This window comes from Crinia signifera, chromosome 3, assembly GCF_055691185.1.
Source record: "Crinia signifera chromosome 3, ASM5569118v1, whole genome shotgun sequence".
Taxonomy (NCBI): Eukaryota; Metazoa; Chordata; class Amphibia; order Anura; family Myobatrachidae; genus Crinia; species Crinia signifera.
Genome location: NC_139219.1, coordinates 244415226 through 244441500, shown reverse-complemented (window position 1 = coordinate 244441500; position 26275 = coordinate 244415226). Strand labels below are relative to the sequence as shown.

The 26275-nt window shown below is 50.1% G+C and overlaps 1 long non-coding RNA gene across 1 annotated transcript in view; it reads right to left on the bottom strand.

The window, feature by feature from the left end:
• Positions 1–3422: 3422 nt before the first annotated feature.
• LOC146062687 (uncharacterized) overlaps positions 3423–26275 on the bottom strand; it is a 62347-nt gene continuing 39494 nt past the window's right edge. Inside the window, exons 2-4 of the long non-coding RNA XR_014471466.1 lie at positions 23619–23747; positions 7825–8366; positions 3423–3587 (exon numbers count right to left, since the gene is read on the bottom strand). This is a non-coding gene — a long non-coding RNA (uncharacterized LOC146062687). The remainder of the gene's footprint in view (positions 3588–7824; positions 8367–23618; positions 23748–26275) is intronic.

Genomic DNA, 26275 nt, shown 5'->3' with positions numbered 1-26275 from the left:
CTGTACGTGTCCTATATCTGTACTGTTTTACCTGTTTACCTGTCTACCCATCTGGCTGGTGCAATCACCATGTGGCGCCGCTGAATGGCTGCCTGGGTGCTGCATAGCTCAGTAAATACATGTTCCCCATGTCCATGTTCCCCATCAGGATACATCTAGTATATATATATCAGTACTGTTACTGGCTACCTATCTGGCTGGTGCAATCACCATGTGGCGCCGCTGATTGGCTGCCTGGGTGCTGCATAGCTCAGTAAATATACGTTCCCGTGTCCGTGTCGCTCAATAGAGTACATCTAGTATATATCTGTATGTGTCCTATATCTGTACTGTCTTACCTGTCTACCCTTCTGGCTGGTGCAATCACCATGTGGCGCCGACGAATGGCTGCCTGGGTGCTGTACAGCTCAGTAAATATGTTGTCCATGTCCCTCATTAGAATGCATCTAGTGCATATCTGTATGTGTGATGTATATCTGTACTGCCATTGTTGCCCGTTTTGACAACCCATGTGCAAAAAATGTGCATTATTTTTAATGTCTGTAAAGCGCCTTGAGTCCTGTTGGAGAAAGCGCGCTATATAAATAAAACTTACTTACTTACTTACATTTAATAACACATTTCCCCTACTGACAACTCCTATACAGATACCTCATACATCCTCCCCTCCCCCTGACACCAGTGACAACAACTTCACAGCAACCTCCCCCACCCCCTCACTTCTCTAACATGCAAATCTGCCCCAAACACTGACCGTCCACACACACAAATCCCCCCTTCACACTGGCCTCACCATTTCCTCAGCTGACAGCACAGACGGCACTGCCCTGTGTCTGATACACAGTAGCAGCCGGCTTATCTCTCCTCCGGGGCTCAGTTTGGGAGGAAGCACTGCTGCAACATCCTAAGCTGTTGGCTGCACAGTGCTCCTCCATCATCTCCTCTCCTGCAACCCAGTTTAAATATTTCTGGAGGTAGAGGGAGTTGTGCAGCGGACAGCAACTCACAAGTCACATGCCCCGTGACTTTTCTGGCACTGTGGAGGCTTTCAAAGTCACCCGGATTCCGGGAGAATCCCAGAATCCTAGAAACCGGGAGACTGCAAAAAGATCCAGGAGGGTTGCCACCGATTTAGGGAGAATCCATGAAATCCTGGAGACGTGGCAACCCTCTCATCCTGTTACTCTGCTACCCTCATCCTGTTACCCCCCCCCCCCATTGTGTAAATGCATTATAGTGACTGTATCTTGGCATGTGATGTTAAATACAGTAAATCTTCATTCTTTAGAATTGCAGATACAGCCAGCAGATACAGCCAGCAGATATGTGCGTCTGTATGTATGTATATATATGTATGCATATGTATGCATATGTATATATATGTATGCATATGTATATATATGTATGCATATGTATGTATATGTATATATATATGTATGCATATGTATGTATATGTATATATATGTATGCATATGTATGTATATGTATGCATATGTATGTATATGTATGCATATGTATGTATATGTATGTATATGTATGCATATGTATGTATATGTATATATATATGTATGCATATGTATGCATATGTATATATATGTATGCATATGTATATATATGTATGCATATGTATGCATATGTATATATACATACATACAGTCTCACACACACCCCGTGGGGGTCATTCAGATATAAGACTCACCAAATCATCCTGAACCTGCCGCCACCATCACGGCCTGCTGATTGCTACACTGCTCATGGCGCGGCTGCTCACCGGTACTGCGGTCTCTGCAACGGAAAAACTAATTTGGCTGGAATTGCCTTTTTATTACCACCAATAAACAGTGATGTCATCATTACACGGTCTGGTCACTTACTATTGCTACTTGCAGCTCACATATTGGAGGTTATTCTGGTTGACTCGCAAAGGCTGCAAATCTCGCTGTCTTTGGCACACCGCCCCATCGCACGCCACGATCCCCTGCAGGCATGTGAATGGATGTTTTGCATAAACATCCATTCGCAGCCTTGCGTGCAGGGACAAAATAATTTCATGGTTGATGACCATCGTATGAATTTGCCAGCGCGCAGATCTGAAGCACCTCTGTGGTGTTTTAGATCTACGGGCGCCCTGACATCCGCTGCCCGACCCCCACACCATCGGGGAATTACCATGGGAACACACAGCATTTTCATGGAAATGCCCATGAAACGCTGGGCGTTCCCATGGGCAAATCCCCCGGCCCGCCGCCCCCTGCCCGCACTGTTTTGTGCGAGCACCAGGTGAATAATCTGTTCACCGTGGCCACTCGCACACAGCCGCTGCACATGTGCATAAATTACTATGCACATGCACAGTCGCAAAAAATCGTTCCCCCCCGTGCGGTCGCGCCCATTATGCTTAGTGAGTAAAAGGTATTTCAGTTTTGAAGCAGATTTGGGCTGTGTAATCTGTGCTGGATGGGCCCATCATATATGACCTGCTGTGGGGTGTAATGCGGCCACACCCGATAAATGGGGTAATATTCACCCCTGTAGAGTCGGAGATACCCGCAGGGCCGTCGCTACCCGCTCACCAGAGCCTGCAAAGCAAGGAGGCGCTGTGTTCCATAGGCGCTTCCCTGCTCTGCGACTCTACTGAGTCTGCCACTGCACAGAATGGGATGTGTGCTGCTGCTGCTGCGCCTGTCACAGTGTGTGACAGCCAGGCAGCAGTGCTGGCAGCAGAGGGGAGAGAGGGATAAGTGCAGCAGTGGGTCGGGACACTCCGGAGGACAGCAGCACCACCAGGGGAAGTCCTGGTCTGCAGAAAGGTACAGGAAGTATAAACTGCGCTAAATATAAAGAAACAGTGTATGCAGGGCCGGTGCAAGGCACCGGAGCGCTCCAGGTGTCGGGGGGGAGCACCTGTCCTGCGGCGCTGTGTATTTAAATCTGGCGGCGGAGTCAGCGGCGGTCCCTGCAGTCCATTAGAAATCACGAGCGCTATCCGCCGGGCTATGCGGAAGCGCTTCTAGTGTGAAAACACTGGCAGCACGCTGATTGGCTGAGATCAGCCTGCGCCGTGCTGCCAGAGTTTTCACACTAGAAGCGCTTCCGCATAGCCCGGCGGATAGCGCTCGTGATTTCTAATGGACTGCAGGGACCCCCGCTGCCTCCGCCGCCAGATTTAAATACACAGCGCCGTAGGACAGGTAACCGGGCGGCACAAAATGCCGCCCTCCAGTGGCCGGCGCCCTAGGCAAATGCCTAGATTTGCCTAGTGGTGGCGCCGGCCCTGAGTGTATGACATAAAAATGTACAATTTAATATATGAAATGCATAAAAAAATCAATGAAGCGATAATGATATAAAATGATTAAAATTACTGCAAATCGTTAATCAATCAGTGCATTGGACATGAGTGTATGGATAATCACCCTTCCTTTGTGGTCCACCAGTACTGGGGAAGTCCTTTTGTTTATAGAATTGTAATATCCAGTAAATGGAAAGTGGGGGGTCTCTTCCTCTCCTTTGCCAATATGAAACTGGGTCTGTTAGGAGGTGGCGTTCCTCCAAAGGTGGTGTTGCTGCAGTGAGTTTAGTATTTGCTACAGGGAAAACGTAGGAACATAATTTGCAATTCCTTATTTATCAGTTGTATACTTTTGTTTGCAGTGTTTCTGAGTACCCCAGTCTTGCTTCTCACAGACTGCATCACCAATTTCACACATTAGTCCTGGTCTGCACCTTCCTTCCTCACTGTGGTGCTGAGCCCCTCCCCCTGATCTCTGCATCAGGGTCAAGAACTGCATGTGCAGAGCAGGGATTGGAGGATCTCGACACATACTGATTAGAAGAGAGCCCCTGATTGGTGGAGCCTAGGGATGGCCATCATTGCCATTGCCATCAATGGTTGCCATCGATGGCAATTCTGCAACTGGTCATCGATAGTGCTAAACTATGCAATGGATGACCATCGATATTTTTACATATCGATGGTCATCCATTGTGTTTGATTGATTGGCCTGTGGGCCAATCAAATCACGGGAAGCAGAGCTTTGCGGGTGTCGGGAGCAGAGCTATGTTCCGTGTCCCAGCACTTTGAAAAAAATCAAAACATCGTTTTGCTGTTCCATCGATGGAGGGAAACCATCTAGTTCTCTCCCATCGATGACAAAAGTATTCAATATCGGCCATGAACCATCAATGATGTTGAATCATCGATGGCCATCCCTAGTGGAGCCTACCATTCACCACTGACCCCTGGAACACCGAGGATCCCACAGCTGAGCACATGGCTTCCTCTGTAAGTTACTGCACCCAGCACCTTGCCTCCTCTGCCCCTGTAGCTCCTGCCTCTCTGCAGCCTCTCTCTCTCTCTCTCCTCATCTGTTCTACCCCCTCCTTACCCAGCATCTGTCCCCCTCTCCCTAGCCAGTACCCCCGCCCTCTCCCTGCCCAGCATTTGTCCCCCTCTCAATGCCCAGCATTGTCTCCCCATCCCTGCCCAGTATTTGTCCCCCCCATCCAGTGGCGTAACTATAAATTCTGCTCCCCCCTGCCAAAAAGTTTTTGGCGCCCCCCCCCCCCCCCCCCCCCGGCTCCTCTCCGGCGTGTTTCCCCAGCGTGTGATGTCATCACATAACGGAGAAGCTAAAGCAGGAGAGAGGAAGAGAGACCAGCATACACTGATGCTTCCCTTGACTCTGACACATCCCAGGCCACCCTAGCATGCCCATCCGCCTGCCCATCCTCTACACAGTAGCCAATAGCCGGCTGTGTACAGTAAATTTAATCAGTGGGGGGATTTGTCATCTCTGCCATTGCCGCACCCGCACTGTGGCTGACTCGCCTCCAGTGCTCAGCCAGTGGGCAGCGGCAGGCAGCAGCATGTCAGTGCGTCGAGCGGGTGCCAGCGCCCAAACAGACCCCACTGCTTCTTGCTCCCCCAAGCGGCTGCTGGGGCTGCCTTACAGTAGTTACGCCACTGCCCCCATCTCCCTGCCCAGCATCTCTCCACCCTCCCTGACCAGTATCTCCCCCTCTCCCTGATCAGCACCTGTCCCCCCTCCTGCCCAGTATCTGCCCCCTATCCCTGCCCAGTATCTGCCTTCCTCTCCCTGCTCAGCACCTGTCCCCCTCCTGCCCAGTATCTGCCCCCCTATCCCTGAGCAGTATCTGCCTTCCTCTCCCTGCTCAGCACCTGTCCCCCCTCCTGCCCAGTATCTGCCCCCCTATCCCTGCCCAGTATCTGTCCCCCTCCCTGCCCAGTATCTGCCCCCTCTCCCTGCTCAGCATCTGTCCCCCTCTCCCTGCCCAGCATCTGTCCCACCTCTCCCTGCCCAGTATCTGCCCCCTCTCCCTGCCCAGAATCTGCCCCCTCTCCCTGCCCAGCATCTGTCACATATCTCCCTTCCCAGTATCTGCTCTCCTTTTCCTGCCCAACATCTGTCCCCCCCTCCCGCTCAGTATCTGCCCCCTCTCCCTGCCCAGCATCTGTCATCCCTCTCCCTGCCCAGTATCTGCCCCTCTCCCTGCCCAGCATCTGTCCCCCCTCCTGTGCAGTATCTGCCCCCCTCTCCCTGCCCAGCATCTGTACCCCATCTCCCCACACATAGGCGTGCGCAGAACATTTTATTAGGGGGTGCACCATCAAAGGGGTGTGCGTAGCATCACCTATTGGGCATAGCTAACACTGCTCATTGGGTGTATCGAACACTGCCAAACTGGCGTGTCTACCATCATCTATTGGCACTCGCTACAATATAAAACGTCTCTCTGCCACACCATAATCTCCTGCCTAGTTCAGCTCTGTGTAACAGTACATGCAAATAAAGTCACAAACATATATGGATGATGCAGGTATGTAGTGATATGACAATGGTCTAGTACAATTAACAATGCAAAACACATAATTGATTGATGGGCGCGTCTTTTAATGGATTACAGTTCTAAACAGAAACAGTCGTTGGTAAAAGGTATCGCTAATGGCAGGGAGGTGTTCATTAATGTGGGCACAGCATTAGGGGGTGCCTGTGCACCCCTAACACTCAATGTGCGCACACCAATGTCCCCACATCTATACCCCCTCTCTCTCTCCCTAGCATCTGCCCCTCTCTCCAGATCTGTCCCCCTCTTTTTGCCCATTATATGCCCATCTGCACTAACTAACACTACTGGGAGTTATGTATAATGGGCAATACTACTGTGGGTGTTTTAAGTGGCAGCACTGTTGGCATTACGTTTAAGGGACACTACTTATGTGGGCATTGTGTATAAGGGACACTACTATGTGGTGTATTGTGAATCAGAGGCACCATGTGTGAAATAAATTAAATTGTGCTACTTTATGGTGTAATTAATTTGTTGCCGAGATCTTGCCCATAAAATGATGGAACTTACTGCCGCCTCATAACAACCTGACCAATGATGGCTACAATTCCATGCGGGGATTCTGGCGCAAGCGAGCGATCCCATTGGACAGGAGAAAGCTCAGCCAGAACTGATGTACAGTAACCACACCCAATGTCAGATCAGGGCCAATGTTGCAGATCAGGCACCAACATGATATCACGTCCACACAAGCCTCAGGTTTATGGGCAATTTGGAACTGGCGTGCTTACTGCCATCTTTAATAAGGGTATGGGGCTGGATGGTGAGGACCCCATAGGATAACCCTCTCTGCAGGGTGCGCGATACCATGTCTTTACATCATCTGCTGCTTTTCTGTAACAATGCCACGCAGCCACGATTTAGGGGCAAGTACCCACTATGGCACAGATTACCACTAGGGATAGGGGAGCGGAGCATTCCGTATATATTACCCTCCCTTATAGAGGACCCAACTCACAAACAGGTACAGCCCATCAACCAATAGGAAGCAGCACAATAACTGAGACATGTAGAAGACAACTCGCTGTGTGTAGGTGACAGCGGCTTTCTGCCAACACAATGGCCTCTGGCAACAGAGGTAACAATGACCAATCCCCAGGTTCTCTCAGCCAATCACTTCTGTGATACACTCTAATGTGACCGCCTCTCACTGTGAAATTATAGGGGGGTCAATTCCTCTGCGCACTCACTGCTGGCTGTGGGAGCAGCACAGAAGGGAGGCCGAGGAGCAGCATAGCAGGGGAGACCGGGGAGCAACAGAGCACGGGAGGCCGGCGAGCAGATGAGCCTGGGAGCAGGAGAGCATGGGAGCAGCAGAGCAGGGGAGGCCAGAGAGCAGCAAAGCCCAGAAGAAGGGGAGCAGCACAGCAGGGGAGGGCGGGGAGCAGCAGAGCAGGGGAGGGCGGGGAGCAGCAGAGCAGGGGAGGGCGGGGAGCAGCAGAGCAGGGGAGACAAGGAGTAGCAGAGCAGGGGAGGCCTGGGAGCAGCAGAGCAGGGGAGGCCGGGGAGCAGCAGAGCAGGGGAGGCCGGGGAGCAGCAGAGCAGGGGAGGCCGGGGAGCAGCAAAGCAGGGGAGGCCTAGGGTCAGCAGAGCAGGGGAGGCCTGGGAGCAGCAGAGCACGGAAGGCCGGGGAGCAGCAGAACAGGGGAGGCCGGGCAGCAGCTGAGCCTGGGAGCAGCAGAGCAGGGGAGGCCGGGCAGCAGCTGAGCCTGGGAGCAGCAGAGCAGGGGAGGCCAGAGTTCGGCAGCAGGGGAGCATACTGAAGCTGGTAAGACCTGCCTCCTCTCCACCTCACCCCCATTACCTCACGCCTCAGCCGCCATGGTTATTGTGGAAAAAGGCTATCCATTCAGTAGCTTATGGGCAGAGGAAGTAATGACAGTGGTGATGGGGGCAACCTTAAGTGACTCAATTTAAATTAAAGGGGTTGACATACACAGCGCAGATCCTCACCTCAATGTCAGAATGATTTTTGGTAGCCGAGGCATCGTCTTCTGTCTTAGGCATGGTGTCCTCCTGGAGGTGTGGACTGCTGGGCATCTGGACCACAGTGTCCTCCTGGAGGCATGGACTGCTGAACGCCTGGACCACGGTGTCCTCCTGGAGGCATGGACTGCTAGGCACCTGCACTACAGTGTCCTCCTGAATGCATTGACTGCTGAGTGCCTAGACCACAATGTCCTCCTGTAGGCTTGAAGTACTGATTGCTTGGACCACAGTGTTCTACTGGAGGCGTGGACTGCTGGGCACCTGGACCACATTGTCCTCCTGTAGGCTTGAAGTGCTGATTGCTTGGACTACAGTGTTCTCCTGGAGGCATGGACTGCTGAGCACCTGGACCACAGTGTCCTCCTTTATACATAGACTGCTGAGCACCTGGACCACACTGTACTCCTGGAAGCTTGGACTGCTTAGTGCCTGGACCATATTGCTCTCCTGGAGGCGTGGACTGCTGAGCGCCTGGACCACTGTGTCCTCTTGGTGGCTAGGTGTGTCTGGAAAAAGAGATTTGAACAAATTCTGAGATAAAAATGAAAGTGTGCATGTCTGTAAGGGACACTGCTTGCAGCATGTGTGTGTACCCCTTACACACACAAATGCAGAACATACTGCTCCTTACACAGACATACTGCCCCTTACACACACAAATGCCAAACATACTGCCCCTAACACACACCACACACATACTACCACTTACAGTACACATAAATGGTTAACATACTGCTCCTTACGCAGTGGTGTATCTATAGCACCTCAGCCCCGGCGACGGCGGGGAGGCGCTGACTAAGTGTGGGTGTCGGGGGGACTGCGGGCGCTATTGTTACGCCCCCAGCTCCCACCTCCTTATGGGTGCAGCAGGGTGCGTGCAGGGGGGTCCATGCGGCGCGGGTGTACCTGCGGCGCTGTCTAGAAGCCACGGTGAGAGGGATTCCTGCGGCGCTGTGTAGTGAGTTGGCGCCAGGTCTCTGCAGTGTCTTGGAAATATCCGAGCTGCCAGCGGGTAGCGCTTCTCATTTTGAACACACTGGCCATTTTTCTAACTTCTAAATGCGCCCTGCCCTTATTTGTGCAGTATTGTGTTCCCTTCCACTGCTCATCGTGCTGAGAGGTTTGCCCCTCTCAACCCTCCGGCGTCCCCATCCCCCCGGCGCCTCTGCCACTGCATCTGTGAGTGAGAGATGATCGCTCGCAGTGCTGCAGGCTTCCCCCACCCCCTCAGGTAGCTGTCGGCCATTTCAAATGCCACATGGCAGCCGCGGTGATTGGCTACGGCCCGCAAGCTCTGATTGGCTCACCAGTTACCGCTCCACATTTGAAATGACTGAGAGCCGCCGACAGGTGAGGGAAGCCTTGCGGCGCTGCAATACACTCTCATACTTATAGTGGTGGGAGCGGAGGCTGGACCTGTACTACAGGGGTGAGTCTCTGCACTACATGGGGCAATAAACAGTGGTACCACCACTACAGGGGCATTAAGCAGCAGCAGCACCACCATGACAGGGGGCATTAAGCAGCAGCACCACCACCACGACCAGGGGTATTAAGCAGCATCAGCACCACAATGACAGGGGGCATTAAGCAGCAGCAGCACCACCACTACAGGGGGTATTAAGCAGCAGCAGCAGCACTATAGGGGGCATTAAGAACAGCAGCAATACAGGGGGCATTACACAGCAACAGCACTCCTGGGGGCATTAAGCAGCAGCACTATAGGGGGCATTAAGCAGCAGCACTACAGGGGGCATTAAGCAGCAGCACTACAGGGGGCATTAAGCAGCAGCACTACAGGGGGCATTAAGCAGCAGCACTACAGGGGGCATTAAGCAGCAGCACTACAGGGGGCATTAAGCAGCAGCACTACAGCGGGTATTAAGCACCTGCTATCAGTATCACTAAGAAAAAATCTCTACTTGCACCACTGCATAGAAAACCTGCCTGTCAGTGCTGCGGTGTCCCAACTTTCCTGCCGTATAACATCTCTCAGATAAATTTGGGATTAATCCACCAGTTCATTATTGGCATTTTCATTGTTGCTTATTACTTCACTGTGTATTGTTACACCATTGTCGCTTATTCCATTCCTGTGTATTGTTACACCATAGTTGCTTATTACATCCCTGTGTATTGTTACACCTATACCTCTGTATATTGTCTTGCTGCTATTATTAATTATATCCTTGTGTATTGTTACACCTGTTTACCTCTCGACATCCTGGTGTATTGTTACATCTGTACTACCCAAGGTACTGTCACCTCCTGGGGCCACGATTGGCTCTTCAGCCCATAGGGGGATCAGTGGCCCGCTACTGTCCGTGTTCTGTCCTCTTGCTCTTGGTCCGTCTCCACGGATATGTTGTCCCATTAAAAGTTCTGCCTGTAACGGAGTCTGGGCGGACTTAATTCGCCCCTACAGCCGGGACGGGTACCGACGAAGCCTAGTTCTGCACATATCCGTGGACGCTAGGCCAAGGCAACAGAGTTAGGGAGCGGGGCCTCTGACACCTCTTTAATACGGTGCGAAGAACCACCCGGTCAGCGTGCAAAACCAGGAAAGGGGACTTGCATGACAGAGCAGACAGATCCGACACCCTCTGGGCCGATGCTATTGCCAATAAGAAAACTGTTTTCCAGTTAAGTCAACACAGGTCCACGGACCGCAAAGGCTCAAATGGTGGTTTCGGAGGCGCAGATAACACAAGGGAAAGGTCCCAAGGAGCAAGTGGGTGACAAAGGTAGGCTGTATATGCAAAACACCCTGCAGGAATGCGTGGACATCCGGCAAAAGTGCTAATCTGCGGTGAAACAAGATGGACAAAGCCGAGACTTGAAACTTCAAGGTAGATAAGCGCAATCCAGCCTCCAGGCCCTTCTGTAAGAAAGATAGAATCTGAGTCAGGCGGTAAGTCCTAGGATTGAAGTGGCGAGTTCTACACCAAACAAAGTAGGCCCGCCAAACACGATGGTAAGCCCTCGCCGAGGAAGCCTTCCTTGCTCTAAGCATGGTGGAGATTACTCGTGCATTAAACCCCCTGGCTCTCAACAGAGAGGTCTCAATAGCCACCCCATCAAAGCCAGGCGCCTCAGATCTGGACCCTGAGAGAGAAGGTCCGGGCGCAATGGAAGGTGAATCGGGGGGGGGGGAACAATGACAGAGCCTGAAGATCTGAGAACCAGACTCGTCTGGGCCAATGCGGAGCCACCAGGATCAATGTGCCCCCCTCTGCCTTCAGTTTGCAAACCACTCGCAGGAGGAGGGAGAATGGCGGGAAGGCGTACATCAGCCTGAATGGCCACGGGGCGGACAGGGCGTCCACCAAGATGGCGGCTGGGTCGCGAGCCCTGGATCCGTAAAGAGGGACCTTGTGGTTGTGTTGAGAGGCCATCAAGTCCACCTCGGGTAAACCCCATCGTCGTACCAGCATCTGAAACACCTCCTGATGGAGGCACCATTCGCCGGCATTCAATGTTTGACGGCTTAGGAAGTCCGCTTACCAATTCTGGACTCCTGGGATAAAGACCGCTGAAAGAGCCGGAATCTTCTTTTCCGCCCACTGAAAGATGCGGGATGCTTCCACCATTGCAGCCCAGCTGTGAGTGCCACCCTGGTGGTTGATATAAGCCACCGTGGTCGCATTGTCCAACTGGACCTGCACCGGACGACCCCTCAGCCAGGGTTCCGCCAGGCAAAGAGCTTGGAAGACCGCCCTCAGTTCGACGACATTGATTTGAAGCTTGGCATCCGAGGTAGACCAAAGGCCTTGGAATGACCTCTGGCAAGTGACCGCACCCCAACTGTGGAGACTGGGATCCGTGGTGAGGAGGGTCCATTGGTGGATCCAGAATGGCCATCCCATCGTGAGGTTCTGGTCCAGGAGCCACCATGAGAGAGAGAGAGAGAGACGGTTATCACCTGAGAAAGGTATGATCCCGACCACTTGGAGAGGATCTCCTTCTGAAGCGGGCGGGAGTGGAACTGGGCATATTCCGCCATGTCGAAGGCCGACACCATGGAACCTAGTATCTTCATGCAAGTATGCATGGACACTTGTCGAGGAGAGAGGAGCCGACCCCGTAATGCGGAGGGCTTGTCCGCAGGCTTGGGGTCGGGGCGTCTGGTGGCCCAGGGACGCTTGCCTCTAGGACGGGAGGTTCTGCCCCCCTGGGAAGATCTGGAGGAGAAGGCCACGGCCCTGGAAACGAAAGGATTGAAAAGCAGGCCGGGGCCGTGTAGCCGGGGTGGATGGTAGAAAGGCAGTTTTTGAAGCTGCCACCGTAGCAACCATTTTATCCAGTTCAGGACCGAATAAGAGGGAACCGTCGAAGGGAAGAGCCTCCAAAGCCTTCTTAGAGTCAGTGTCAGCCTTCCAGGAATGCAGCCATATGGATCTGTGGGTGGCCACTGCTGAAGCTGACACCCTAGAGGAGAGAGAAGCGGAATCAAGAGCTGCCTCGCCTAAGTAGAGGGCAGCCTGATGTATCTACTCTATAGTAGGCAGTAGAGTTTCTGCTGGGGCCCCCTCAGACACCCCTGCCACCAAGACAGCAGATCATTTAGTTAGGCCCATAGCCACCCAGGCTGACGCCAGGGCAGGCCTGCCTGCTGCCCCAGCCGTGGTGTAAATAAGCTTCAGGAAGTTTTCCAACTTCCGGTCCGCTTGGTCCTTAAGAGATGCTGTAGGAATTGGCAACAGAAAGGCTTTTACCAGTTTTGCCACATGAGCGTCTACCCTGGAGGCCGTCTCCCTGGGGATCCTATCCTCCTGGGGGAGAGGATAGAGGGAGGAGAAACGTTTGTGAATAACAAACCTCCTATTGGGAACCTCCCAATCCTCTCTAATGACCTTGTCAAGGTTATCCGACTTGGGAAACAAATCCAAGGAGCGTTTAGGGCGCTTAAATATAGGGCCCGACTCTACATGCAGATCAGCGTGGTCGTCTATTAGAAGGACCGTCTTAACCGCTGTAATCAGGCCTGGCACATCAAGACAAGACGGGGGGTCCTCTCTAACGCAGGCATCCCCTACGTCAATGGCGACGTCAATGGCGACGTCAATGGCGTCATCGACGGCCTCCTCCAAATAATCGTCATCCTGATCCTCTTCCTCCTCATCATCCGAATCATGCATGAGGAGGGGCCGGAGTGGCGCAGGTTTTTTAACTAAAGACCTGTGTCTATCTGCGGGCAATGAACCATCCCCCTGAGCATCCAATGCTGGGGGGGCTACACCCACTGCCGATGAGGACGGGATGGGCTGTGTGCCAAGCACAGTTCCCTGCCTACTGTCCCCTGGGGAGGTGCTGATGTGGGGGAGCCACCTCCCCCTGCTAACAAATGACCCCCAGGGAAAATATCCACCTGCACCGCCGGTAAAATGGCGGGGATCCGGTGCTCGCCGGGCGGCCCCGCATATCGGCACTGCTGTCCACAGACTAGGATCCCTGGTGGTACAGCAGGATGGGTGGTGAGCCGGCCAACCGCTTGTCAGCACAGCCGGCGGTCACATCTCGCTGGCTGTAACAGCCATTCTGTGCACCTCGCTGCGCTATCGCACATGCTCCCGGCGGGGAGCGTAATACTCACAGTGCGCTGTGGTCTCCGGCGTCCGGTGGCGGCTGAAGGCTCCCCAGTGCCTGGGGGCCTCTGCAGGTCCCCACCCACGGGTGGTGATGCTGCGCCGGACCCGGGTGTCAGAGCCGGCAGCGCAGGGGTCTGCTCAGGCCCTTGCATCGCGCCACAGGAAATTGAGGTACTTGTGTGGGGGCAGCCTAGCTCACAAGATCCCCTGTTGGATGGGGGAAATATAGTGTCTGGGAAATTGGCAATGGCTAGGTCATGAGTATATTTGCAACAGGATGATGCCCACTGTAGCTGGAGATGTGCACTGTATTACTGCCCATTTGTGTTGCATTACAGCAGTGGTTACCAAACTGTGTGCTTTTATGTTACGATGGAACTGGTAATGCATCCTGTCACTGATCACAGCATTTAGTAACTCTGTATGCATGAAGGTTTAAGCAAAGGACAGCTCTCCTTCTGTACCTTACTCTGTAGGTGCCCTGACAGTCTCAGCGCTGCCTCTGAATAAACCCTCCTACGATGAGGCCGCCACTGCTGCTGCTACTGTCCTCCATGGGCCTGAGAAACATATGATGAGCTCCACCAAGCAGTGCTCAGCACAAGCCTCTTAGCCTCTGACCTTTTGGGCAAAGTCTCATGGGACTCACATTTGTGCAATCAGTGTGCCTTGGCTCCCGCTGCTCAGCACCATTAATCATTGTCACATTGCAGTAGCGCACGCAGGGGGGGTTTCTGGGTACCCAGAAACCCCCCCAGGAGTCTAAGGGCCCTAGGCTGAAAGCTGAGGGTCCCCTCTTTCCATGGATACAAGAATTTAAAAAATCGGCCCTTGGGAACCGGAGATATCTGACTTCAAAGCAGTGGTCCCCATCCAAGCCTGTTAATTGCTCTTCCAAGTCAGATATTTCAGGTTCTGTCTGACTCAGAGTTTCTCTGAGGGTATATTCCAAAAGCTGGGACTCCCCCCCATTGGTGTAGACTAGTAGCTGGTCTCTACTATTCCCAGAACCAGAGATATCAGCCTTCCAGCAGCTGGTTACTGCTCCAGCTCCACACACCTGGTATGTAGTTTTATATTCTCGTGGGCAGATTGCTCTGCCTCCTGAATTCTGATCCCCTCGTCCCCAATACCATTTGGTAGCTGGGATTCTCTAGTTTTTAAATCCATTAAAATCTAATGAATGTATTTCTGGGAACTGGAGATATCTGCAGTCAAGCAAGCTGTCTCCCACCAGAAAATTATGAATAATAAGCCCACTCCACTATACACCCCTCCTCTGCATATTAAACATTCTCTACCACCCAGGAAGTTATGTGTCAGGGCCCCTTCATTCAGCCCAATGCCCTCTTCTCCCACCCCATCTCCCACCATCGGTGCAGTAAAGGGGTAATTAGTGGAAATTACTGATCCAGGCCCTACATGCAGAGCGGTTGATATAATACCCCCTACCACCCTCGGGACATCAAAGCTTCCCCCACCCCTTTTGCTGGAGGTTCGGTAGGGGCCACAATACATTGCTATGCCCAGGGGTCTACACTGCTGTTGACGCCCCTGTATGTATATATATATATATATATATATATATATATATATATATATGTATATGTAGGTCTATCTATAATACTTTAAATGACCCGGCATATACTGGGTCACCTAAGTGTCCATCTCTGTGCTTTGCTCCGCCACTCTGGAAACCCCCTTCTGAAAATCCTGCGTTTGCCACTGCATTGGCAGATACAGTAGGTGAAGCTGCAGCACTAAGCCACTCCTATGCACAAAATCTTTAGCTAAAAAAAAGTAAAAAAAAAAAATACATGCCAACCACCCCCTGAGTCCCCCCTTAATCTGGCCCTGCCCAGAAGTGCTTTTGAGCATGTGCAACTGTAGGCCAGTACATGCCTGAGCAACAGGGGACACTGGGAGAGATCCTATTGGATCCTTCCAAGGGAAACATTGCAAAGAGAAACCCATAGACTTCTGTTAGGCAGTGCCATCGATCGATTGTGTTGCCAATCAGGTGCAAGTTACAGAAAGCAAAACTTGTTTTTACCAAAACTTGGTTTTAGTTGATAAGTTAAAAAGCTGACTTATTGAGCATCTTTGCAAACTTTTTTTTGACCATTGAAGTTTTTTTTTGTACAATACCTGAAAATGATTTTCAAAATGTAACTCGTACATTTAGCCTCAATACGCAATGTACTGTACTGTGTAGATACTGTAATGTGTGGAGCGAGTGAGCTGGCAGATCCTATTCAACTCTACTAATGCCAGGCGTCTTTTATTGCTGAAAAAAGCGTTTTATTGGCATCGAGGAATGCACTGGAATTAGTGATGCCAATCCCTGGGCATTTTTTCAATCCCGGGATTGAAAAATATTCTATCCCGGGATTCTCCAGATCCCAGGATTCCTGGGATTGGCATCTCTAAAAAAGCATGCCCTGCCCCCCCTCACACTGCCAGCCCCGCCAATTTACTTACATGGGCAGGTGGTTGGGAGCGGGGCGCAGGCCACACACCAGTTGGAAACAGTGTTGCTCAGACACTACACTGCATTATATTGCACACGCGCAGATTGAAATCCCAGACATTTTTGGGCCAAATCCCAGGATCTTGCCGATCTCGATCCCAGGAGAGGCCACCCTAATCCCAATGCTGTAGAAGGTTGAGCTTTGGACGATGAATAATTACAGACTAAGGGCCAGATGTACTATGCTTGAAAAGTGATAAAATGTAGAGCAATAAACCACCAGCCCATCAGCTCCTAACTGCCATGTTACAGGCTGTGTTTAAAAAATACCAGATAGGAGCTGGTTGGTAGGTCGTACATTCCATCTTAAATAAGTTGATTGGAAACTACCAATTGCTTAATTGGAAAGTTGTGCCTACGCTGAGATGTCTCTCTGTAGGGGCAACTTCACAGTGATCAAAAGGCTGGGTGGGTGTATAATAATGCCGATCTATACTTACAGTATATACCTATAATAACAAACTCTGGCAGAAAAGCTTTTTTGGTTCATGGTTACAAAATTTTCTTCCCAATGCATTCACTAAGCAGAATTTTTTTGATTTAGCTTAATAGTGACAGCATAGTAGAGGCATTTATGCATCATTTATGCATCAGTTATTCAATATTTTGGACATTTTTTTATATTTGAATAAGGTATCTTGCGTTATCTTGCATTTATTTTGTATAAACACATCAAACATGAAATACACACAAATATTTTATTTGTGCATGAAACAAGGCTTAAAACATCAAACAAAGTTTGTGTGCAATCTTATGCTGGCCACACATCAGACCAACTTTCCTCCAACCATCCAACTAGTTGGTTGGATTGAAAATCCGGTACTGTATGGGGGCAAATGACAATAAGCAATTATCTTACAAACTCATGAGAATGGACAATATCATTCAGTGAAATCGTTTAAATCAGGCATGTCCAACGTTGGCCCTCCAGATGTTGTGAAACTACACATCCCAGCATACTTTGCCACAGTTTTGCTATTAGAGAATGCTAAAACTATTGCAAAGCATGCTGGGATGTGTAGTTTCAAAACATCTGGAGGGCCAACGTTGGACATGCCTGGTTTAAATCAAATAGGTCCAACTACAGAAACAAATGACTTCATTACAAATTACATTTGCTCCTATCCAGTACCAGGTTTTTATTCCATCCAACCAACTAGTTGGATGGTTGGAGAAAAGTTAGTCTGATGTGTGGCCAGCATTAGACACTAAGGGCCTTATTCTAGTTCACTCTTTCTGACAAATTCCTTCTTAGATGGACAAAACCATGTGCACTGCAGGTGGGGTAGATGTTACTTGTGCAGAGAGAATTAGGTGGGGTTTTACTTCAAAGTGAGATCTATATTGCAGTGTAAAAATAAAGCAGCCAGTATTTACTCTGCACAGAAACAAAATAACTCACCCAAATCTAATTCTCCCTGCACCTGTTACATCTGCCCCACCTGCAGTTCACATGGTTTTGTCCATCTAAGAAGGATTTTGTCATAAAGAGTGAACTAGAATAAGGCCCTAAATTTGAAGACCAAGCAAATCATTTTCTTGCACATACAGTATTTAGTGCCAGTTACATATCATGTCCCCGGTAGTGCCAGTTACATATCATGTCCCCAGTAGTGTCAGTTACATATCATGTCCCCATTAGTGCCAGTTACATATCATGTCCCCAGTAGTGCTAGTTACATATCATGTCCCCAGTAGTGCCAGTTATAGATGTCCCCAGTAGTGCCAGTTACATATCATGTCCCCGGTAGTGCCAGTTACATATCATGTCCCCAGTAGTGCCAGTTACATATCATGTCCCCATTAGTGCCAGTTACATATCATGTCCCCAGTAGTGCCAGTTACATATCATGTCCCCAGTAGTGTCAGTTACATATCATGTCCCCAGTAGTGCCAGTTAAATATCATGTCCCCATTAGTGCCAGATACATACTGTATCATGTCCCCAGGAGTGCTAGTTACATATCATGTCCCCAGTAGTGCCAGTTATAGATGTCCCCAGTAGTGCCAGTTACATATCATGTCCCCGGTAGTGCCAGTTACATATCATGTCCCCAGTAGTGTCAGTTACATATCATGTCCCCAGTAGTGCCAGATACATATCATGTCCCCAGTAGTGCTAGTTACATATCATGTCCCCAGTAGTGCTAGTTACATATCATGTCCCCAGTAGTGCCAGTTATAGATGTCCCCAGTAGGTTTTTAGCAACAAAAAATAAGTACATTTTGGAGACTTTGGTTTTCGGAATAATTTGGATAACGGATATTTGGATAAGGGATACTCAACCTGTAATACACAGCTTATCATACATTACATCAAACCTTACACAACACTACAGCAGTGTCAACCTGAGTGGTAATTATAACACTGTACATATCTTGTAATACGGCCTACACACAAAAAGATCCCAGGGCATTTTCTAAGCAATGTCAATAGATCGCTTAGAAAATGCCCCTAAATCCCTCCATGTGTAGGGGTATAGCAATAGCGATGTGTGGCCCTGCGCGTTGCTATCACCAGGGACAGGAACACGGAGAACACTGGCCCTGACAGATTGCTCAGTGGCACATCCCTGTGCACCGATATGCGCTGAGCAATCTGAGCATTTTTAGCAATCTAGCATCGCTCAGAACGTTACTCTCCCCGTGTGGAGGCCACAAAAGAAGGTGTTTGGCTATTAGCTGCGGACTCTCCTGTGGTTACAAATCATAACATTTGACTTGTCATTTGTATGCGCAACTGATGCAATGTATGTATGTCCTGTTATCCCTCTTGTACCATGCTAGAAGCTGCACTGTATCCACAAAAAAAATCCTAGTATACAAGAGTATACATGGCCAATAAAGTGGTTCTGATTCTGATATGTAAAGATATAGAATATGCAAGGTGCAGCGAGTCACACTCTCTATAATGGTACCCTCATCATTAACTTTAAGGCCCCCATCAGGGGCGGATTGGGAATTAAAACCAGCCCGGGAAATATCTTGAAGCAGCCCTAATGGGGGGGGGCACAGGATGCAGTGTAGAAGGGGGAACGCAGTGTAACAGAGGATGCAGGGAGGGGAGTTGCAGAGTGGTGGAGGATGCAGGGAGGGGAGACGCAGAGTGGCGTTGGTTGCATGTTAATGCAACCAACGCTTATATTACGTGGCTTATACATGTAATGCCCGCTGTAGTAACGATACTTATACACATAACGGCAGCAGTAGTGACAACGCTTATACACATAATGCCCACTGTAGTAACGATACTTATACACATAACGGCAGCAGTAGTAACAACGCTTGTAAACGTAATGCCCGCAGTAGTAACAACACTTATACACATAATGCCCACAGTAGTAACAATACTTATGCACATAATGCCCGCAGTAGTAATGACACCTATACATGTAATGCCCACAGTAGTAACAACACTTATACACATAATGCCCACAGTAGTAACAATACTTATGCACATAATGCCCGCAGTAGTAATGACACCTATACATGTAATGCCCACAGTAGTAACAACACTTATACACATAACGGCAGCAGTAGTAACAACGCTTTTACACGTAATCCTCACAGTAGTAACCAGTGGCGTAGCTACATTTTGGGCGCCCCCCCCCCCGCCGTTAGGGGGGGAGCCCATACCCACCCCCCGCCGCCGCCCCGTCGAGCACCCCCCCCGTCGCTCCGTCGCCTATGCTAACCCCCTCCCCCGCAGTCTTACCTATCGCGCTGGTCCCGGTGGCTCCGTCCGTTCATCTGCTGAGGACCACCACAAAATGGCCGCCCCCGTACAGCAGACAGTTTCAGAGAACTGTTTGCTATATGGGGGCGGCCATTTTGTTGTGTTCCTCATCAGAAGAACGGAGCCGCCGGGACCAGCAAGATACGTAAGTCTGCGGGGGATTGGGGGGGGGGGGGTTAACTATAGCACCGCAGCCCCCGGCGCCCCCACATGCACAGCGCCCCCCCCCCCCACGGTGGCGGGGGCTGCGGTGCTATAGTTACGCCCCTGGTAGTAACAACACTTATACACATAATGCCCGCAGTAGTAATGACACCTATACATGTAATGCCCACAGTAGTATCGACGTTTATACATGTAACGCCCACAGTAGTAACAACACTTATACACATAACGGCAGCAGTAGTAACAACGCTTGTACACGTAATGCCCACAGTAGTAACAACACTTATACACATAGGGGGTTATTCTAGTTCACTCTTTCTGACAAAATCCTTCTTAGATGGACAAAACCATGTGCACTGCATGGGGGTAGATGTAAAATGTGCAATGATAATTAGATTTGGGTGAGTTATTTTGTTTCTGTGCAGAGTAAATACTGGCTGCTTTATTTTTACACTGCAATATAGATCTCACTTTGAAGTAAAACCCCACCCAAATCTAATTCTCTCTGCACAAGTGGTACTTGTGTATTTTGGCGGCGCCCGATTTCAGCATCGCACGATGAATGCGTCGCATCGCATGCCATGTACCGGATGGCATGCGATGCGACGCGAGTTTGACCCCCTATGCGATGAAAAATCGTATAAGCACCCTAAAGGGTGCTTTTGAGCACCCTAATGGGTGCTTACAATGTTAAATGCACCCCCACGCCACCCCCCCCACTATAAACATGAACCGGGTACCTTCACAGGTAAACGCATCCCTTCGCGGGCTTCACAGGTATCCGCGTGCGCTCGCCACGCTTCGGGCTCGGTGGCTCGCTGCACTCGCCACACTATTCTATTCTCAACTCCACGCCAACGTGGATAGTGGGGGTATGAAAAGGTCGTAGGATGCGTACCGCCGCCCCTCGCGGGCTCGCTGCGCTCGCCACGTTTCGGGTTCACGTTTGTAGTGGGGGGGTGGCGTGGGGGTGCATTTAACATTGTAAGCACCCATTAGGGTGCTTAACATTGTATAAGCACCCATTAGGGTGCTTATACAATGTTTAAGCGCATTGCATCGCATCGTATGGCATTGTATGCCATGTACAATGGCATACAATTTGAAAATTGTATGCCATCGCACACTATCCAACGAAATCGCGTCGCATCGCATACCATCGCATGCGTTATGGTATGCGATGCGATGGGCGCCGCCAAAATACACAAGTACCGCACAAGTTACATCTGCCCCACCTGCAGTGCACATGGTTTTGTCCATCTAAGAAGGATTTTGTCAGAAAGAGTGAACTAGAATAAGGCCCATAATGCCCATAATGCCCACAGTAGTAACAATACTTATACACATAATGCCCGCAGTAGTAACAATACTTATATACATAATGCCCGCAGTAGTAATGACACCTATACATGTAACGCCCACAGTGTGGTTGGGTGGTGGGTGAAGGAACTTGCGCGGCAGGAGGGTTGAGTGGGCGGTCGGCTGAGTAGGGTGCTGTGTAGGTGGCTGAGTGCATCATCGCTGCAGCCATGCTTTGGGGCCCCTGAGAACGCTGGGGCCCGGGTCAGCTGTACCCTTTCACCCTCCCTGTTGCCAGGCCTGAGTACATCCCCCACCCCCATAGGCAGACATGTCACGTAATCAGATCCCCCTCCAGCACAGCCCCCAGTCCCTCCCACAAATAGGCAGACTTGTCACATATTCACATGCCCTAGGCCCTCCAGCACATCCTCCCCCCCTAGGCAGACATGTCACATACCCCTCCAGCACAGCCCCTATAGACAGACATGGGGGGGGGGATCTGAATGTCACATGTCTGCCTATGGGCATACCTCCCAACTGTCACGATTTCCGCGGGAACGTCCCGATATTCGGGAACGTTCCCACGTCCCGCCCGGGGCCGCCATTGTCCCGCGGTGGGGGGGACAGTTGGGAGCCCCCCCAGCTTGCCGAGAATAGACGCTGTGCGCATGCGCACAGCATCTATTCAGCGCCGACGAGCGGCGAAAACGGGGGCGGGCCGGAGTTCGCGTCACCCCGTGAGGCCACGCCCCCTTTTCTCGAGGCGAACGTCCCGACCTCCCAACTACAAAAGTTGCGAGGTGTGATATGGGGGAGCTGAGTTGGAGGGGGATCTGGGTTGTCACAGTGAGTCTGTCTGCCCTAATGCAGACAGCAGTCAGTCACAGACCCCCTTCCCCCTCATGTGCAGGAATGTCACATACACAGAATCCCCTTCAGCACAGCCTACACTGTAAAACTGGCACATGCAGGGAGATTTATTCCCCATGTCCCTCACACAGTGACAGGAGTGAGTCTCTCTCTCTCCCCTTACCCCCGACTCCATTCCCTAACAAGGTTGCCAACCAGTGTCCCCAGAGCCCACAGTGTTACTCACATAATTCTGGAAGCTGAAGCCCGGCCACAGCGCTGCTGCCTGCTGCTCCTCGTCTCTCTCCCCTCTCAGGCTGACGTCATCAGTCTGAGAGGTGCTCCCCCTGGCTGCAGCTCATTGCAGCCGCAGCAGCAGGGAGGAGGGAGCCGGAGGGAAGCACATGCAGCCATCTTCATTTAGGGCACAGTGCCGCAGCCCAGCACGGAGACGCCGCGGCAGCCCAGTTAGGTAGGATAGGCGGCCCATTCTGACATAAAAGGTGCCGGCTCAGCGGGAAACGGCCCGGTTTCCCGGTGGGCCAATCTGCCCCTGGAGCTATATATGTTGTTTACCAGGGCATCCATGAATTCTTCAGGCAGTTAAACTTAAAACAGGATATATATTCCATAATAGTGTCACATTCTATGACCAAATCAGATGTTTTGGTATAATGATTGATCTTTATCAAGGCTTATCCGGCATCATCTATAGCAAAACAACAAATGATTTTTTTCAGCCTAACAAAGGCCTATCCATAATAATTATTAAAACTGTCTGTTACTAGTTTTATCAGAAACCGAATCCTCCTGTGTATGTGTGTTTTATTTTATATCTTATAACCTAGTAAGGCCACTTTCATGTCCTAAAGAATAATAATACACAGATGTGCTGACCACCACTGCCTGGGTGTTGCTATTGTAACAAATATCAAAGTGCAGCCAAACTCCTCTGATATCTATGCCACTGGTGGGTATGTTTCTCTGCCATGGTACGCCTAGTCACATGATCGTCTGTTAAGCCCATCATCTGATATACATCAGGGTTGCGTAGCATACCGGAATGGCCGGGAGGTTCCCGAAAATCGGGTCCCTCTCCTGGCCTCCCGGAATGGTGGACAACACTCCTGGATTCTGGGGGAACCCTGCTCCACCCCGATCACGGCTCCCTCCCCTCGACCATGGCATTTAAATACCACAATCCATGGGTCTCAGAGGAGGGGACGGGGCTAAAATGCCATAATCAAGTAATTTTAGCTCCTCCCCCTCCATGGAGATCTGTGAAACGGATTATGTCTTGAGGGTGGGGGCTTGATGACATAATGCTCAAGCCCCACCCCCCAAAGTGCTGCTGAAAGTCTTCTCTGCTGGCTTCTCATGGAGAGGAGACTAGAGAAGTAGGCAACCCTGATCTACTGACAATTCAAAAAAATGGGGGTTCCAATTCCAAATTCCAATTTTGGGGTGCAGTAGTATAATATTTCCTCCAGGTTATAGTGTTATTGCAGTATATCTTATTCCTGGTCCTCCAGCTCCAAGATGTAAGATATGCTTAGTGCTGGAAAAAAATGGGCGTGCCCAGACTCACGGTAAATATGGATTTGTACAAGCCCGTAGCGTTTTCTTTTTCAGGCTCTTCTCTATTCTCTCTTCTCTGGGTGGAAGTCTGTGTTGCTACAGGTGAAGATCTCTGTTGTTGCTGGTGAAGATGTGATCTCTGTGGATATTAAGTGCGTGTAAAAAAGAAGTGTTTTAGCGTCTGCCCCCCCAAGGTTTCATGATAAATACTTCCCACACTGCTACACTGCCAACGGCCCAAATAAGAAAGCTGGGGTTGCAATCCTGATTTCGCAGCACTGTCCATTTTCCCTTTCCACACAATATTCAGACCCTGAGGGTAGGTACTTAATCTTGACAGGTCATCTGGACAGTAAGGAGGTGACTATAGTTTCTAGCTATGCCCCTAACTCTAAGCAGGTTGCTTTTTGCAGGAGGCTTCTCTCTAAGACCCAGCAACTAGCTAAAGGGGCTTTAATTTAATTAGGAGATTTCAATTTAGTCCCAGACCCTTCAATAGACAGCTCGAGACCACATGCTACATCCCACCACCATCCTCATACCCCCCCCAGAGGTATTCGCCAGCTTTTTGCAGAATTTGACCTTTACGATATGTGACGGGTTAAAAACCCAACAATGCGGGATTACACCTTCTATTCCCATTCTCATGGTACATAAACGAGAATTGACCTTGCCATTTCAGTCAGATGGTCCATTAACTCCTTTCATTTAGTTAAGATCCTCCTTCGGACGTGGTCAGACCACGCTCCGCTCTTCTTGAAATGGGACATCGCTAATAGGAAGATAAGCCCTGGTCCGTGGAGGCTGGGTATCCAAAGCCTCACTCATCTTGAGTCTCGACAGGCAATACAGAAATCCCTAGAACACTATATTCTAGAGAACCCACCTGAGGACACTTCCACCTCCAACTATTGGTGTGCTCTTAAAGCAGTAGTGCGTGGATCAGCGATTCAGATAGCCTCCAAACTCAAAAGGGACCGGAAATGTTCCTTAGAAAGAGCAGAAGTATCTCTTGCCTCCTTGGAGGCTTCCCATAAGGCTGACCCTTCCGATAGATCGCTTTTTAAACAATTAAACGATACTAGAGACAAAGTTAATAGACATTATCTCTCTATTGTACATCGTAACATCGCTAGATTGAATCAGACGTTTTATCTCCTCAGTGACCGGGCAGGAAGAATGTTGGCCAGAAAGTTGAGAGGCAAGAGAGCTAGGGAGAGGATCCACATGATCCACTCGGAGCATGGCTCGAAGGTCGGCGATCCTCCGGAGATCGCTAATGTTTTTTCATTATATTACTCTAAGCTTTATCATTTGAAGGATGATCCCTCTACGCCTCAGCCCAGTGTCGGGGGGATGAGGGACTTCTTTGATAAGATCTCCCTCCCGTCGCTCTCTGGGGAGACTTGCCTATCTCTCAATGCTCCCTGTACTCCTGAGGAGGTCCAGTGTGCCATTGATTCTCTTCCTTCTGACAAAGCCCCGGGTCCTGATGGTTTCCCATCAAACTTTTATAAGACATTTAAAAATCAGCTGACCCTGATGCTTGTAAAGCTCTTTAATGAGGCCTCTGACACTAAGTGTCTCCCCCCTGAGATGCTTGAATCTCGCATCGTTACAATCCCCAAACCTGGCAAGTCCCCTTCTTCTGTCCAAAATTACAGACCCATAGTGCTACTTAATACTGACTTAAAACTGTATGTTAAAATGGTCGCTAATCGAATAGGCCCATCCCTCATTAAAAATGATCAAGTAGGTTTTGTGTTAAACAGACAGGCCCCTGATAACACACGCAGGGTGATTGACGTCATGGAACACTGCTTAGCAAAGAAAGACCCTCTCCTAGTCCTCTCCTTAGATGCAGAGAAGGCCTTCGATAGACTCCATTGGGGCTTTATGAAAATGGCCTTAGAGAGATTCGGCTTTCAAGGCTGGATATTAGATTCTATTCTGGCCCTCTACACTTGTCCCTCCGCCAGGGTTTTCTCTAATGGCTGTTCTTCTGTGAGCTTCCAAATTACCAATGGCAATCGTCAAGGGTGCCCCCTTTCCCTCTTAATTTTTGCATTGGCCATTGAGCCCTTGGCAGAGTGTATATGATGTGATGATTTAATCCTAGGCCCTTCAATTGGTGATCTCTCTCATAAAATCAGCCTGTTTGCCGACGATGTCCTATTATGCATTCTGGACCCCATCCATTCTCTGCCTGCTTTGCATAAGGTTTTACAAGAGTATTCAGAGGTCTCTTTCTATAGACTTAATACTAACAAGACGGAGGCTCTCCCACTGGGCCTTCCTCCTGATGTGGTCGCTGAGCTGAGAAAAACATATAATTATTCATGGCAGTCTAGCTCCTTAAAATATTTACATCTAGCTTCTGGAAAGCATGTTATTGACTGTAACTATAATCCCTTGTTGAAGGCCTTTTCGAATTTAATCGGGGACTGGATGTTACATGACGTCTCTTGGCTTGGGAGAATCGCTGCGGCCAAAATGGTGTTATTACCAAAATTAATGTATCTCTTTAGAGCTGTCCCAAGGCTCCCCCCAGGTCTACCCTTCAAAAATTCAATCAGCTCCTAGCTAAATATATCTGGAGGGGAGCTAGGCCTAAGATAGCTAAGAAGACGCTGGTCAGGCCTAAGAGGTCTGGGGGAGTGGCCTTTC